Below are 17,714 nucleotides of genomic sequence, written 5' to 3'. Positions count from 1 at the left end.
AAAGTACAACAAGCAATCATTACACACAATGCAGGTAAATCCCATTAGATTGAGTGGAAAGAGCAAATAAAATAGATCACATATCATAAGGTTTCACTTATATGAAACAAACACAAATAATCTATGGTGCTAGAAGTCAGAAATCATGGGAGCTTGTTGCATGGAGACCGAAGAGAAGCAAGAGGGAGCCCTCACCAGCTTTGCCAATGTCCCATAGGTTCCAACACCACTATCACCGCCACCTTCACCACCACCACCGCCACCATCACCACCACCATCGCCACCATCACCACCACCATCGCCACCATCACCACCACCACCACCACCACCACCACCACCACCACCACCGCCACCATCAACACCACCACCACTCCCTCAGTGCATGAAGGTCTCTCTGTGTAGCCCAGGCTACTCTCAAATGTACATTTATCTTGCCTCAGACTCCTGAGAGCTAGGATTACAGGCACAGAAGCACCACATGCTGGTCATGTCTTACTTTTGTCTTGATGAGGGTGGTGGTTACGACACTTGTCAAAACTCATCAAGTTGTAGACTCAAGATCTATTTCACAGTAGCCAAATTTTTCCTTGATAAAAAAATGATGCATATTCAGATTCATGGAGTGAATCTGAACAAAAAGAAGTGTTGGGAAGGATAGAGGAATGATTATGTGGAGACAGGAGCATTTTAAAGCTATAGTCTATAGAATACCTGTTCATGCAGGAAGTTGCCCACATATCTTCTCCAGTTTTTTGACCTTCAAACTAAGCATTGCATTCCCATTTTAAAAGAAGCAAAGTAGATGGTAGAGAGGATGAAATAAAATTAGAGAGTGGCAAAGCTGACCTCCAGATTTGAGCTCTTGAGCTCCAGCCTCCATCTGCTTCCAGTTATTTCTTCCTCCTTACCTGATGAGTGGAAAAGTCCCTGTCCCTCTTCTAGCTACAGTCACCCCATCTATCAAATGTGGGGATAGGACATACCTGTAATCTTCAAAGGGACATGAGCCAGGACCCTAAGGCAGCCATAGAATTCTCTCAAGGAATGCAAAACCCCCGCTTGCTCCTTCTGGCTTTTCCTTGAAGACTCCAACTACCTAATGCTTCTTAGTCCTTTGTAGGACAGTTCTCCTAAGCTCCACTTAGCCAGCAGCCACCCTGATTGGTTTAGGCTTGACACAGCTTGCAGTCTCTTTGTTAATTTCCCCTGAAGCTACACAGAATGAACTAGCCAGATTCTTGGAATAGCATGCCACAATCACATTTCCAGTCTTACTGGGTATAGACAAAGAAAGCACATGGCAAATGACCGGACCAAGGACAAGCTAGAGATCACCCCAGAGGCCGTGTTTTAGCTCAGCTCACTTAGAGGACTAAGCAGGCAAGTGGAGACCCTGAATCGACCCCAAATTTCTTTTACTCTCTGCACACAGAAACACACACTGAGCTAGTGTTACTTCTCAGGATCCAATCTACAAGGGATTCTCTGGACTCTACCTCACTCCACTGGGAAGAAATTGCAGTTGATACTTAAATCCAGAGTTAAGTTGGATGTTGTGACTTATCCATGTGGTTCTAGCTTGCTGAGAAGCTGGAACAAGAGGGACATTTGAGACTAGGAGTTAAAGACAAGCCGGGGTAATACAACCCTGTGTGTGTGTGTGTGTGTGTGTGTGTGTGTGTGTGTGTGTGTGTGTGTGTGAGAGAGAGAGAGAGAGAGAGAGAGAGAGAGAGAGAGAGAGAGAGAGAGAGAGAGGAGTAAATGGATTCTAAAAGGATACACATTCTGAGAATTTTATGGTTTAATCCCTATGAAAAACTCAAGTGCCTCATCTTCCAATGAGCTTTGTATAAGTATTCCTGAGTAAAGAGAGGGGCGATCTGCCCTAGGAGAAAAAGATACTGCAAAGCTGACTCTAAGGAGATATCAGGAAGAAAAATAATGACCTAGAGATATTATCCAAACAACTACTATAGTAGAACATCTCAGACAAAGTGATCCAAAGCCAGAAGTGTAGCCTCTGCTGTGCCACGTGGACACTCTACGGACACTTTTACCACACTCCTGAAAAAATACACCCAGCATTCCTAAGTTGGGGTACAGAGTCAGTGATGATGGTTATCAAAATGATCAACTGGAGCAAAAGCTCCCCCCCCACAGCCTGATTAAATCTTACATAGCACAGTCTACTATGACCTCCAGTTCACTCCCATGTGAATTTCCATCCCTCTTCCCACTCCCAAGTCTCCAGGTTCTCCTACCTTAATTCCTACCGCAATTCCCGAGACAGCAATCCTCCAGTTTTGGAGTAGCTCAACCACCGTGGAAGCAGGAGCCGGAGATGTGTACCATCCCTTTGAAATTTTCTACCCCTCTAGCTGGGGCTGTGCAAGGCGTTTCCTTCTAGCTATCTATTAAGAATGCAGAAAATGCACTCCAGCGAGTCAACCTGGTTGGGCACCTGCAGGAATGAGGAAAACGGATGGCTATTATTCATTTCTTTATTTTTCCATTAAAAAGTACATTGCAGTATTGTCTCCTCAACTGGAAGCTGATTGTTTGCCCCCAAACTCTGTGCACAGAATCAGACACATCTAAGATATATTGTTATGGGGTTCCATGAAACTGACATCACATCAAATCTCAGGAAGTGTCCTCCTAAGACTTTTGTTCCACATGTGTTATCCTTCTTCTCTTTCCTTGAGAAGCAAGGGGAGCCAGGCCTCTGAAATTCTGGTCTTGACCCAGCTTTCCATGGGCTGTACAGAAGGAGACTTCCCTGAGTCTAAAGTAACTCCCACAAAGACACCATAAGAGATCAGAGCAAGGGGCTCCTGTCTTCATCTGAAAAATCTTCAGTATTATCTCAGCACGTGGCACCTTTTTTGGTATCAAACCTCAGATTTCTTCTTTGATCCTGGATTAAACAGCTTTTTATGGGTGTGATGAAATACCTCAGCAAGACAACTTAGAGCAGTGGTTGGCGAGCCTTTGGGGGCTTATAGGACCCTCTCACAGGAGTTGCATACCACATATCATACATATCAGATGTTTACATTACAATTCATAACAGTAGCAAAATTACAGTTATGCTTGGGGGTCACTACAACATGAGGAACTGTATTAAAGGGACACAGCATGAAGAAGGTTGGGAACCACGGGCTTAAAAGAAAAGATTTACTTTGAATTAAAAGTTTCAGAGGATTTGATGCTAAGGGGTTGGAGGGGGTACCTGGAAGTATGTGCCCTCTTATAGGTGAAGAGGTAGGGAAACAACTCTGCAAGGTGGAGAGACCAGGAGGAGGGCAACATTTGAAGTTAAATAAATAAAAATAATTGGTTAATAATAAAAACATTTCAGAGGTTTCAGTCTGATGGAACAAAATATCATGGGTAGGGAGTACAAGTCCAAAAGGAAGGTTCTTGCCCTGTGGAGACCAAAAAAACCATAAAAAGGAAATAGAAAGCAAGTGAAAGGTCTCAGTGTCCCTTTCAAGGGCACACCTCCAGTGACTGAACCTGTTTCCACTAGGCTCCATCTCCTAAAGTTTCTACTATTTCTCAGTATGAATATATATATATATGTGTGTGTGTGTGTGTGTGTGTGTGTGTGTGTGTGTGTGTGTGTGTGTGTATGTATAATTGCACATACATCAGGAGGGTTAAGTACTGTGAAGACAAAGACAGTAAGGGAATTAGAATTGCCGAATGCTTAAATCAAATCAGGTGCTCATTCATAAAGGGGAGTGAAGAAAGAGCTTCGCAGTTACATTAACTTTCAGCAGAACCATGAAGGGAGAAAAGCATGTGGCCCATTGATCTCTTAGAACGTTATTTCCAAGGAGGAAGACTATCTGCTCATAGTTCAGCAAAGAGGAGGTGTGGCTGGGGAATGGGGGGAGGGGAAGTCTTAGGAGGGAACATATGCCATAAGTCCTCACCAGACAACACCTTCAGCTGTTCTTGTATGCAGGAAATAATCCATGTGGGTGTAAAAGGAACACATCATAAATTCTAAAGGTTCTGCCTCCCAAATGCTTTCCCACCATCCCCAGGCCAGCATCATTCCTTCCCAGGGCCATCACCACATCTTCTTAAATAAATTCCTGCTACTATTCTTTTCCCCTTCTAACCTGTCCATCCCAAGACAACCATGATGGTTCTACGGAACACTCACAGAATCCAAGAAATCCTGTGTAAAAGTTTGTTCCAATTTCTCTTGCAATGGTCAGAATCTGCCTTGCTCTCTGTTTTCAAGTTTTTAAAAATTGCTATTAATTTTTGGTTAGAGCATATAGTATCAGATTTTATCATCACACAATCACACAATCATTATGTTCTGTTGTCCTTTGTCCCCCTCCTGCACTCTACTTTCCCTTTCCTTCCCTGAGATAGTAACCCTCTGCTTTCACACAACACATATTCCATTCCCTCTGTATTTCCCACATCCCTTAAGACCAATTCCTGCCCTCTAATGATTCCTTTTCACACACACACACACACACACACACACACACACACACACACACACACACACCAGAAAGAAACACACATATTTATACACACATTCTTCATAACGAGACACACATGACAGAGAGAAACATACATATTTGCAATGTCGCTTATTTTCTTGCAAAGGATGTTATCATTATTTTATTTTATTTATGATTTTATTTTTCTTTATGTCTATGTAAAATTCCATTGTGTGTGTTCACCAAATTTTCTTTATCCAGTCATCCATTGAACACTTGAGCTGGTTTTGTATCTTGGCTATGGTGATGGATTTCTAATTGTCAGTGTCCTATGTTGACTTAGGGTCCTTCAGGTACACATCCAGAAGTGCTGTAGCTAAGTCATTTGGTAGGTTCTACCTTCAGGTTTTCTGAGAAACTTCCATACCTCTATCATCACCCCTTACTCCTCTCCCTGCTTTGTATTCCAACTTATTGGCCCTCCATGATGCTCCCTCTCCAGGCATCCACATGCCTTGCTCCCTCACTTCCTCAAACGATTGCTCAGTTACTTCTCGATAATTCTCCTACCCAGAGCAGCAGTGCTTTTTATTCTTTGTTCTGTTCCTCCACAGTTTATTTTATCGTGGCACTTTTTCTGGTCACATTGCATGTTTGTTTGGAGTTTCTCACATCTTATAAAATCATGCCTGGTATTGTAAGGACTCAGTAAATACTTCTTGAGTGAATGAGTGAGATATGAGAAGAGGGATGAGCTATTAAAGTGTTTACATGAGGAAGTGAACGACTGCAAAAGCGATGAATCCATGGCCTGTACTAAGAAACCTGTAGTATGGAGTTCCAACGTGATTGCTGAACATGGGGACTCTCCCAGGACAAAGAATGCTGATGCAGAGGTATGACGGTGAGGTCCAGAACATGGAAAAGGAGTTGACAAGCAGAGAGGCCTGCTCTAAGCTCAAGAAACAGCTTGTGCAAAAATCCTAAGGTGGGAGAGGCCTGGCAGATTCGAATAACAAGATAAATGGGATGTGTGTGTGTGTGTGTGTGTGTGTGTGTGTGTGTGTGTGTGTCTGTGTGTGTGTGTGTGTGTCTGTGTGTGTCCCATATGTGCATGCAGCTCTTTTCTCTTTTTCTAAGGTGTCATTAACAATAAAAAGTAGAAAGTCAGTATGAGAGGATGAGAGTGAAGGGCAGGTAAAAGGGTTAGATTTCAGTAGAAAGAGGCAAAAAAAAAAAACAGAGCGAAAGAGAGAGAGAGAGAGACAGAGAGAGACAGAGAGAGAGAGAGAGAGAGACAGAGACAGAGACAGAGACAGAGACAGAGAAAGGAGAGGTGAAATGATGTAATTTTAATCTCAAAACATAAAATGTTTTAAAATAATGAGCTGGGAATGAAGACATGACCCAAAGTGAACAGAATTTTAAGGCTACATTGAATACTAAGAAGCTCTTGGTAGGTTGTAGAGAAATATAAGTTACTGAGTTGTGGGGTGGGAGAGGGCCCATCATCAGGTGCATGATGTTTTCAGACAGGGTCTCTGTATGTGACCCTAACAGGCTATGTAGGCCAGACTGTCTTCTTTCTCCTGAGTACTAGGATTAAAGATGTGTATTACCACACCCAGACAGATGTGCATTTTAAAAACATCTGTCCAGCCACAGTGAGGCAAAAGGATTAAGGTAGTCAGTGATTAGAAATAAACAGAGAGCTGTTCTCTTGATTTAGGGAAGACACAATGTTAGCTGTGTGTGGACAGGAGATAACAACATGGTAACAGAGAGATGTCAATGACTTTGAGACATTGCTTTCTACACAATAAAATCAGCAGCCTTGCTACTTAGTTGCATACAAGGAAGTAAGGGTGTCAAGGATAACCCCCTGGATTCAAGGATTCCATCAGTCAGTGAGTGACTGTGTCTTCCTGAACCACAACATACTGGAAGAGTGTTGTGTTTGAAAGGAAAGGATAAAGCTTCTCTTTAAGAATATTCTTTTGAAGAAGTGTTGAGATTGCTGTCAGGACAAATGTGTGAATGATAGACATCACTGTGGGAGCTTACACACACACACACACACACACACACACACACACACACACACACACATGCACACACACACACACACACACACACACACACACACACACACATAGACAAGGATGCAAAGCAAAAGGGTGCCAAGACACAGAAGGTTCCTATGACTGGAAAGGGTTTGATAGATTTAGAAGCCTGGGGGATCAGACATTACCTTAGCGAGAGGTTTTTGCTAGAGTAATAAAGCCAAGGGAAGAGGAAAGGAAGATGAGAAAGGATGAGAGGCAGAGCAGGCTCTGGTCCTGTAGAAAGAGCTCTGTAGGAGTCTGAAGGGGAGAGAGGGGAGAACTAGAACAGAATGTGGGAGTAGGGGTTCCATCATTGCTTCTTTTAATTAAAGGAATAGATTTTAGTGTGATTAAAGGCCAATGGAACAGGTCCAGCTGAGAACAAGACGGTGAGTACACTAGAAATATTATGTTGCTTGCAGGAAAATTAATCAAGCAAAGATAATCAGAGTAAGCAAATTAAACCAGTCGCAGACAAACGCCACATGTTTTCCCTCATTTGCCGATCTTAGCCTTGTATCATTAGATAAAATCGTGCACATATACGTAAAATGAAAACAGAAGTAAAATCGTCTAGCAGAATGAAGAAGACATCTAGGAGGCAAAAGAAAAGAGAGGTTGGGGGAATGGAGAAAGAGAAGGTGTGCAACATACAATATAAGCCTGTGTGAAACATTTGAAAGGAAAAATATCATTTTAAAAATGAAAGTGACATTAACAATAAAAAATAGCCAGAAGTCAGTATGAGAGGATGAGTTTGAGTGGTAAGTGGAAGGATTAGATTTCAATAGAAAGAGGCATGGCATGGTGTTGTTTTAGGGAGAAAGCTGTTAGACAAAACAGAACTTAAGGCCTGAGTGCATAGGCTAGGGAGCAGCTATTTCCATACTTTTAGAACTCATGGGATTGAACTAGGAAACAAGAGACCTTTACTCAATTCAGCCTTACTGTGTGACATCCATCTATACACATATTCTGTCTGTCCTATTTCCTTGCCTAGTTTGAAAGTAAGAATGTTCTTTAAGATGAATACTGAATGCTTTGTTTTATTTCGTTTTGTGTGAGACAAATTTTCACTGTTTCTCAGCTCTCTCTCTCTCTCTCTCTCTCTCTCTCTCTCTCTCTCTCCCTCCCTCCCTCCCTCCCTCCTTAGTCTCCCAAATTTTGAGACTACACCCACGTAGCAGTATACCTGCAATCTAAAGTTTCTAACAATGGTTAAATAAATAAAACATGCAGTTCCAAATGTAGGTAGATTAAGAACTCAGAATGTTGATTTTTTTTAAATATTTTTTCAAAAGAAATAGAGAAATAAAACAATCTGGAGAATACTAGAAAAAATCTCAAGAGTAGAATATAACATAGACAGCCAGTTAGTATTAATGTACAATATATATTACATTAATACATTTGCATATATTAACCCATTCAACTAATTCTACAAGGCAACTATTATGATTACCTATGTTTTTAAAATGGAGTAAACAGAGTCACAGTGAGTATAAGCAATTTGCCCAAGCCAGACAGCCTGGCTTTCTAGTCTATATGTCACATCACTGCACTGGCAAACTCCCGGAAGCAGGGCTAAAGTTCTGGAACTCCCATTCTGCTAAGCCAGCGATGAGAAGACAGATTTTGATGAAATGATCATGAATCTTCTAAATGAAACCCCAGAAAATGCTCTAAGTTGGCAGCTGCCTGGAGCTAGAGTGAGTCATGATGCAAAAAGCAGCTAATGAAGCCAAAGGTCTGCCAACCCAAGCTGGCCCTCTCCAGTTTTACACAGTCTTGCTTATAGCGGTCACCTCTGGCTACATCCAGAAACAACGACTTTCTAAATAAGCTTTTCTCATGCACAGAAAGGGGGCCTACAGTAGTCCCTCTGGTTAGAAAGAGAGAAGGTGAATACCCAGGTAATTTGGTGGTCGATGTAAGATACGGTACCAAAGGGCATATTAATACTACAGTTACATCCCCTAGTAGATGATTTCCCAAATTCTCAACTCCTGGGTATCCAGACTTCGATCAAGCTTCTGTCTATATTTGATAAGCAGAACTCTTCTGTAATACTCAGTCGTCTCCTTGAACAACTCTCAATGGCATTGGGAAATGGACACACTAGGATGATAAGCCAAAGCAAGTAAGAGCGAAGGAAAAATTTAACATTAAAAGATACCGCTTAGTAAAAGCCATATACAGCAAACCAGTTGCTAACATTAAACTAAATGGAGAGAAACTTGAAGCAATCCCACTAAAATCAGGGACTAGACAAGGCTGCCCACTCTCTCCCTACTTATTCAATATAGTTCTTGAAGTTCTAGCCAGAGCAATCAGACAACAAAAGGAGGTCAAGGGGATACAGATCAGAAAAGAAGAAGTCAAAATATCACTATTTGCAGATGATATGAGAGTATATTTAAGTGATCCCAAAAGTTCCACCAGAGAACTACTAAAGCTGATAAACAACTTCAGCAAAGTGGCTGGGTATAAAATTAACTCAAACAAATCAGTAGGCTTCCTCTACACAAAAGAGAAACAAGCCGAGAAAGAAATTAGGGAAACGACACCCTTCAAAATAGACCCAAATAATATAAAGTACCTCGGTGTAACTTTAACCAAGCAAGTAAAAGATTTGTACAATAAGAACTTCAAGACTCTGAAGAAAGAAATTGAAGAAGACCTCAGAAGATGGAAAGATCTCCCATGCTCATGGAGTGGCAGGATTAATATAGTAAAAATGGCCATTTTACCAAAAGCGATCTACAGATTCAATGCAATCCCCATCAAAATACCAATCCAATTCTTCAAAGAGTTAGACAGAACAATTTGCAAATTCATCTGGAATAACAAAAAAACCCAGGATAGATAAAACTATCCTCAACAATAAAAGGACTTCAGGGGGAATCACTATCCCTGAACTCAAGCAGTATTACAGAGCAATAGTGATAAAAACTGCATGGTGTTGGTACAGAGACAGACAGATAGACCAATGGAACAGAATTCAAGACCCAGAAATGAACCCACACACCTATGGGCACTTGATTTTTGACAAAGGAGCCAAAACCATCCAATGGAAAAAAGATAGCATTTTCAGCAAATGGTGCTGGTTCAACTGGAGGTCAACATGTAGAAGAATGCAGATCGATCCATGCTTATCACCCTGTACAAAGCTTAAGTCCAAGTGGATCAAGGACCTCCACATCAAACCAGACACACTCAAACTAATAGAAGAAAAACTAGGGAAGCATCTGGAACACATGGGCACTGGAAAAAATTTCCTGAACAAAACACCAATGGCTTATGCTCTAAGATCAAGAATCGACAAATGGGATCTCATAAAACTGCAAAGCTTCTGTAAGGCAAAGGACACTGTGGTTAGGACAAGACGGCAACCAACAGATTGGGAAAAGATCTTTACCAATCCTACAACAGATAGAGGCCTTATATCCAAAATATACAAAGAACTCAAGAAGTTAGACCGCAGGGAGACAAATAACCCTATTAAAAAATGGGGTTCAGAGCTAAACAAAGAATTCACAGCTGAGGAATGCCGAATGGCTGAGAAACACCTAAAGAAATGTTCAACATCTTTAGTCATAAGGGAAATGCAAATCAAAACAACCCTGAGATTTCACCTCACACCAGTGAGAATGGCTAAGATCAAAAACTCAGGTGACAGCAGATGCTGGCCAGGATGTGGAGAAAGAGGAACACTCCTCCATTGTTGGAGGGATTGCAGACTGGTACAACCATTCTGGAAATCAGTCTGGAGATTCCTCAGAAAATTGGACATTGAACTGCCTGAGGATCCAGCTATACCTCTCTTGGGCATATACCCAAAAGATGCCCCAACATATAAAAAAGACACGTGCTCCACTATGTTCATAGAAGCCTTATTTATAATAGCCAGAAGCTGGAAAGAACCCAGATGCCCTTCAACAGAGGAATGGATACAGAAAATGTGGTACATCTACACAATGGAATATTACTCAGCTATCAAAAACAACGACTTTATGAAATTCGTAGGCAAATGGTTGGAACTGGAAAGTATCATCCTGAGTGAGCTAACCCAATCACAGAAAGACATACATGGTATGCACTCATTGATAAGTGGCTATTAGCCCAAATGCTTGAATTACCCTAGATGCCTAGAACAAATGAAACTCAAGACGGATGATCAAAATGTGAATGCTTCACTCCTTCTTTAAAAGGGGAACAAGAATACCCTTGGCAGGGAAGAGAGAGGCAAAGATTAAAACAGAGACTAAAGGAACACCCATTCAGAGCCTGCCCCACATGTGGCCCATACATATACAGCCACCCAATTAGACAAGATGGATGAAGCAAAGAAGTGCAGACCGACAGGAGCCGGATGTAGATCGCTCCTGAGAGACACAGCCAGAATACAGCAAATACAGAGGCGAATGCCAGCAGCAAACCACTGAACTGAGAAACAGGACCCCCGTTGAAGGAATCAGAGAAAGAACTGGAAGAGCTTGAAGGGGCTCGAGACCCCATATGTACAAGAATGCCAAGCAACCAGAGCTTCCAGGGACTAAGCCACTACCTAAAGACTATACATGGACTGACCCTGGACTCTGACCTCATAGGTAGCAATGAATATCCTAGTAAGAGCACCAGTGGAAGGGGAAGCCCTGGGTCCTGCTACGACTGAACCCTTAGTGAACTAGACTGGTGGGGGGAGGGCGGCAATGGGGGGAGGGTTGGGAGGGGAACACCCATAAGGAAGGGGAGGGGGGAGGGGGATGTTTGCCCGGATACCGGGAAAGGGAATAACACTCGAAATGTATATAAGAAATACTCAAGTTAATAAAAAGAAATAATAATAAAATGTAAAAAAAAAATAAAAGGGGAACAAGAGGGGTTGGGGATTTAGCTCAGTGGTAGAGCGCTTGCCTAGGAAGCGCAAGGCCCTGGGTTCGGTCCCCAGCTCCAAAAAAAAGAACCCCCCAAAAAAAGGGGGGGAACAAAAATACCCTTGGCAGGGAATAGAGAGGCAAAGATTAAAACAGACACAGAAGGAACACCATTCAGAGCCTGCCCCACATGTGGCCCATGCATATACAGTCATCCAATTAGACAAGATGGATGGAGCAAAGAAGTGCAGGCAGACAGGAAACGCATGTAGATATCTCCCGAGAGACACAGCAAGAATACAACAAATACAGAAGCGAATACCAGCAGCAAACCACTGAACTGAGAATAGGACGCCCGTTGAAGGAATCAGAGAAAGAACTGGAAGAGCTTGAAGGGGCTCAAGACCCCATATGTACAACAATGCCAAGCAACCAGAGCTTCCAGGGACCAAGTCACTACCTAAAGACTATACATGGACTGACCCTGGACTCTGACCCCATAGGTAGCAATGAATATCCTAGTAAGAGCACCAGTGGAAGGGGAAGCCCTGGGTCCTGCTAAGACTGAACCCCCAGTGAACTATTCTATGGGGGGAGGGCGGCAATGGGGGGAGGGTTGGGAGGGGGACAACCATAAGGAAAGGGAGGGGGGAGGGGGATGTTTGCCCGGAAACCGGGAAAGGGAATAACACTCGAAATGTATATAAGAAATACTCAAGTTAATAAAAAAAAAGAAAGAAAGAAAGATACCGCTTAAAATTCTAATTAGTGTCTTAAGAAATGTCCAAGAGAGGACATCTACAGGACAAAATTATTCTGCTAGGAAAAGGAAATCATAAGAGAAAAAGATACAGTTCTTACAGAATTACAAGCATAGTTTTAAAAATAAAATTAACCAATAAAACAAATAGGGGGCCATAGAAGTTATTGAAATTTGTCTTACACTGTTTTCAAATCAGAGGAAATTTTAGATAAATCAAGTGATTTGAGACAATCGTCTATTCAGTGAGGAAAGAATTGAGCTTAAGGTTTGTAGATAGTGAATCTGTTCTCTCTTTCTCTTGTGCTTCAAAGTCTTCTTTCCTCTCATTCAAGTCTGACCAAAGCCTCACCCTCAGCCCCCATTCCCATTCTTAGGTCCTCTTGCAGCAGGAGTTCTTGAATTTGTCAATGGTTAGTCCGGATCTCTTTTGTTTTCACCTTAGATTCCCCTGAATCCACTGCAGAGGGTTTCCTCTTTGATTATCCCATGTCTTCTCTTCAAACTCCTAAGTACAGTAACATAGCTCTGTCCTCTTAGAGTCACAGAGCAGAGGTGGACACTTCATTTAACTCTTTAAACATTTTCCCCTTGGCCTCTACAGTACTAGCCCCTCTGGGTTTTCCCTTTCTTCTATGATCCTAGCTCAGAGTTTTAAAAAGTCTTATAACTCAACTCTTGTAACAGACATGCTAATGTGTCTAAAATTTTCTTAATTTCTCCACACTAATTTGTTCATCACACTTTATATAAAAAGAAATGTAAGGCTAAAGATGTAATCATAAAATATGCTACTAAACTAATCAAAGAATATATAGAGATGTGTATATGGGAAATATATTTCAATACGTACATTGAGAAGGAGGGAATGGTCTCTCTAAGTCTGACACGATGCTCAGAAGTAATAAAGAAAACCTTTCCCAAGTGAAACACAGCAAACCAAAGCACAAATTAAAAGATAAATGTCCAGCTTGAAAGAAATTCAATACCAACTGAAAATGTCAACTGAAAGGTGGTACCTCATAATGGTGGCTAGTGTGTACATGTGTGTTCATGCCGCAGTGTATTGTGCATCGTGTGCGTGTGCGCATGCGTGCTTGTGCGTGCGTGTGTGTGTGTGTGTGTGTGTGTGTGTGCGCGTGCGTGCGCGCACGTGCTTATGTAAAAAGAACTACAAATCATAAAGAACGGGCAAATAAAACAATGAAAAGGCAAATCAGAGGAAGAAAGGTTGAATCAACAAAAAATCTCATTTAACCTATGTTCGCTGGTTGTTGGTGCAATACAAGTTAAAATATTTTCAACATTTAGCTTGGCCTAAGTTTGAACAAACAGAAACAGCTAGTATTAGGAAAAAGATTGGACCTGATTATTTTCATGATTGTGGGTGTAAATCAGCTTAACATGTCCCATGGTAACTTGGCAGAACATAGCGAAGTTTAAAATGTATGATATAGGATGCAACAAAGCACTCTGAAGTCTAGACATTCTACTTCTCTACATATAGGCATTTAAAAATATATGCTTTCAAGCAAAACATATTTCCGATTTATAACAAGATAACTCCAACCAACTAAAAAGTGTCTTCGTGAAAACTGTTCATCTGTGCAAACCTCCAGGCAGAGGTTAGTATTAACCAGTGCAGGGCCTGGCTGAATCTAAATATTAAACCAAAGAGAGTCAGCCAACAGGGAGGCACAGTAAAAGCCCCTTCATCAGATGGGTAGAGCCTGATGCTATTAACTCAGTCATAGCTTCCCAGAGGATAAAGACTGGCTATATTTCTGGAATGGTGATTAATAAAGTGTCATATTTTAAGGTAGGAAATGAAAACCACCTGTGTTCCTCTTTTCTCCTTCATAGATGATGTAATAGCCATAGACCCTAAATTCATAGTACAAAAGTAACCTACTGTCATTCACCCTTTCCTCTTCATGCTTATGTGGCAAAATGCAGGCGCTCTTTAAGCCCATATTACTAAAACTCAGCATTTCTTTGGGATGGATGGTAACAATTGTTGTGTTCCTTATTACATTAGCAATCTGTATAGATCGTCATATGATTAATTTACCTTCATATGCCATCCAAAGAAACAGAGAAAAGCCTTTTTGTTCTTCCCACTGATGGCCTGCACTCATATACATTTGCTATGTAGCTTTTCCATTATCAAAGGTTGGTTCCTTTCTTTTGTTAGTGGTTTGCAAAATGTAGTCTCTGGCCCAGTGTCATTAGTACCCCGTAAGAGAGTATGAGGAATTTCATGCTTCACTCCAGCCCTCTAAAGTCACAGTCTCTAAGGGCAGGTGTCTTTTGAGGTTTGTATGATAAAACACAAGACTCACTGACTTAAGAACACTTTGCCCAACTTCATCAACTTCCAGGTACCAGTAAGTTTATCATTACATCTGTGCCTAGATACACTAACTCCTTTGCTCACCTATATTTGTAGGTCTCCAAATCCTTTCAAATGTGTATTCAAATACTTCAAAGTATTTCCAGAAGTCTGTAAGGCCCAGAATTGAGGAGGGATGGTGGGTCTTCATTTCCTCTGTACCTGATGTCTACTGCTACTAAACAGTTGACTTTGAGTCCAGTTCTCCCAAGTGAACAAAAGAACAGTGTGTGCTGATGTGGGAGAGATGTTGAAAACACTGGGAACAGTGCAAGGCTAAATTATGTTAGCTGTCCTGCAAGATATCCTGTTAATTTTAATTGCTCAGCCAAAGGCTATTTGGTTATATCTCTTCAATTGAAATAGCTTACTTCTTTTGTTTTGAAAATTTTTTATTAGATAAATTTCTTTACTTACATTTCTTTTTTTCTCCATCTTTATTAAATTGGGTATTTCTTGTTTACATTTCAATTGTTATTCCCTTTCTCGGTTTCCAGGCCAACATCCCCCTAACCCCTCCGCCTCCCCTTCTCTATGGGTGTTCCTCTCCTCATCCTCCCCCCATTACCACCCTCCCCCCAACAATCCCGTTCACTGGGGGTTCAGTTTTGGCAGGACCAAAGGCTTCCCCTTCCACTGGTGCCCTTACTAGGATATTCATTGCTACCTATGCAGTTGGAGCCCAGGGTCAGTCCATGTATAGTCTTTGGGGAGTGGCTTAGTCCTGGAAGCTCTGGTTGCTTGGCATTGTTGTTCATATGGGGTCTCAAGCCCCTTCAAGCTGTTTCAGTCCTTTCTCTGATTCCTTCAATGGGGGTCCCGTTCTCAGTTCAGTAAAATAGCTTATATTCTATATGTCATATAGCTATCCTGTTTTAATTATGTGTGTGTTGTGTGTGTATTTGTGCACATATTTGTGTGGTGTGTGTGTGTGTGTGTGTGTGTGTGTGTGTGTGTGTGTGTGTGTGTAGGCCAAAGGTTGGCATTGTCTTTTGTAATTGCTCTCCACCTTATCTTTTTTAAGGTAAAATGTCTCACTGAACCTTGGGCTCTCCAATTGGCTAAACTTGCCAGTCTCCATTCTCCTGTGATGGGATGATGGGATTATAAGTGCATGCTACCACACTTAGCTTTTTTCCTTGTTCTCTAGAGATCCAAATTCAAGTCTTCATGCTTTCTTAACAGGCACATTACAAACTAAATCATCTCCCCTAGACGACTGTCCTCTCTTCTTGTACACATCCATTTCTCCCATCTACTGTATCCCATTTTCATGCATCCTAGTTTAATAAAATCTCATACTCTCTTCTAGAATTTGTGTCAGTCTTTATGTCCTCCACAGCATAAACCTTCTTAAAGAAGCTGCCTATAGTTTCTTTCTCCATATTCTTTTCTCAAACTTTCTTCTCAACCTCTCTTTTGGGTTTCTTCTCCAGCACTCTACCAAAATTAGTCTTTACAAAGATCATGAACAACTTCAAACTTGATAGATGGAATGTCCAACCTTCTGCCCTTATCTCATCTTCTATCACTGTGGTGGTGTAAATATGCTTGGCCCAGGGAGTGGCACTATTAGGAGATGTTGGAGTAGGTGTGGCCTTTTAGGAGGAAGTAAGTCACTGTGGAAATGGGCTTTGAGACCAAATGGGAACCAATCTTCTCCTGTTTGCCCTCAAAACAGCATGTAGAACTCTCAGCTCGTCTTAGGCCATGCCTGCCTGGATGCTGCCATGTTCCCACCTTAATGATAATGGACTGAACCTCTGAACCTGTAAGCCAGGCCTAATTAAACGTTGTCCTTTATAAAAGTTGCTTTGTTTATGGTGTCTGTTCAAAGCAATGGAAACCCTAAGGAAGACAATCACTGATTGATACAGTTTATTACTCCTTTCTTCACAAACTATTTTCTCCTCTAGTTTCCAGAAATGCGGAGTCTTCTTTATCTCCTATATCACTGACTAATTCTCATTTCCATTTCCTCCTCTGTCTCACCTTTAATGCCTGAGAACCTTAGAGATTGATCTTCCTACCCTGCGAATGTTTGTGAGTCATTTGGCTTCTCAGGTCAAAATCCTAGAGGGCCATTTTCTGTCACTGTCTCTTAATCTTTTGCCTTCGTCTCTTTCCCATAATCTCCATATCCCATCACTCCGGAAATGCTATCATCTCTGCCTACAAAATGCATCCAAAGTGAATCCAATCATTCTACACCATTTCTTCTATTAGCCCAATGTGACCCACCATAAACTCTTACTTGAACTATTACCATGATCCCTTATGACCAGTTGTTTCCACTAACCTTTGCTCTGCTTGTCCTTCTCTCTGCAGTCAGAATCATCTCCCTGAAGCACAAATCTGACCATGTCACTCCTATACTTTAAAAACTCCAAAGTCTTTCTTTTATGTATCTTGTTTGCTATAGTTTGTATCTGTTGGTAATTACTTAAGAAATGGCGGAACAATGCTTGGTATAACAAAGAAATGGTTCTGGTTCACACGCTAGTTTTCTAAGATAACAGTTTGAAGTAACCAATAACTAATTTGCACACCAGAAGCTTTTAGCAATGTATGAAGACTCTAAACATAAAATCAAGAAATGTATTCAGAGACCTCCTTTTGGCCAGTCGAGTGGTTTAAATATCAGCTATGTACTGCCCCCCCCCCCCATGTTAAGCCATCTGTCAAAGCTGGGGCATGGGTGAAAATAATACCAAAGTGTAAGTGTTAAATAATGTCACCATTTAACATCGAATAGGCGGAAAGGCTCTGTTCCAGATCACTTTTGACAAGTTTATTGAAAACTGCCTCCGTTAGATGTGAATGGGGACTCATGTCTTAGAGAAGGAAGCTGACTCTGTGTTTAAAGACTTCCAAAAGATTAAATGGCTGTGTCACAGGGTAGACATGTCATTGGAGGTTTAAAAAAAAAACACAGTTACTGTCTTTAGACTTGAGCATTATTCGTCTGGATGGTCTAACTGCAAAGTTCAATGGATTTTGAGTGGTTTGCCCTAACCCTGTTTTTCCGTTAGAGAATAATTTTAGCAGTCTATGAAGTTTGTCTTAAGATTCATTAAAATAGGAAGACCAGTACTTTTAAAAACCCAA

At 41.4% G+C, this 17,714-nt stretch overlaps 1 protein-coding gene across 3 annotated transcripts in view; it reads right to left on the bottom strand.

Moving 5' to 3' along the window:
* Vgll1 (vestigial-like family member 1) overlaps positions 1–2,471 on the bottom strand; it is a 28,064-nt gene extending 25,593 nt beyond the window's left edge. The window contains exons 1-2 of one of the 3 annotated variants that reach the window (XM_087600354.1): positions 2,262–2,471; positions 497–586 (exon numbers count right to left, since the gene is read on the bottom strand). The gene's annotated coding sequence lies outside the window, so the exon portion shown is untranslated. 3 annotated transcript variants of the gene reach the window in all.
* Positions 2,472–17,714: the final 15,243 nt, after the last annotated feature.

The sequence above is a fragment of the Rattus norvegicus genome, chromosome X (genome assembly GCF_021556685.1).
Source record: "Rattus norvegicus strain SHRSP/BbbUtx chromosome X, alternate assembly SHRSP_T2T, whole genome shotgun sequence".
Lineage (NCBI taxonomy): Eukaryota > Metazoa > Chordata > Mammalia > Rodentia > Muridae > Rattus > Rattus norvegicus.
The sequence above is the reverse complement of the archived record's forward strand: the minus strand, read 5'-3'. Positions and strand labels throughout refer to the sequence as shown.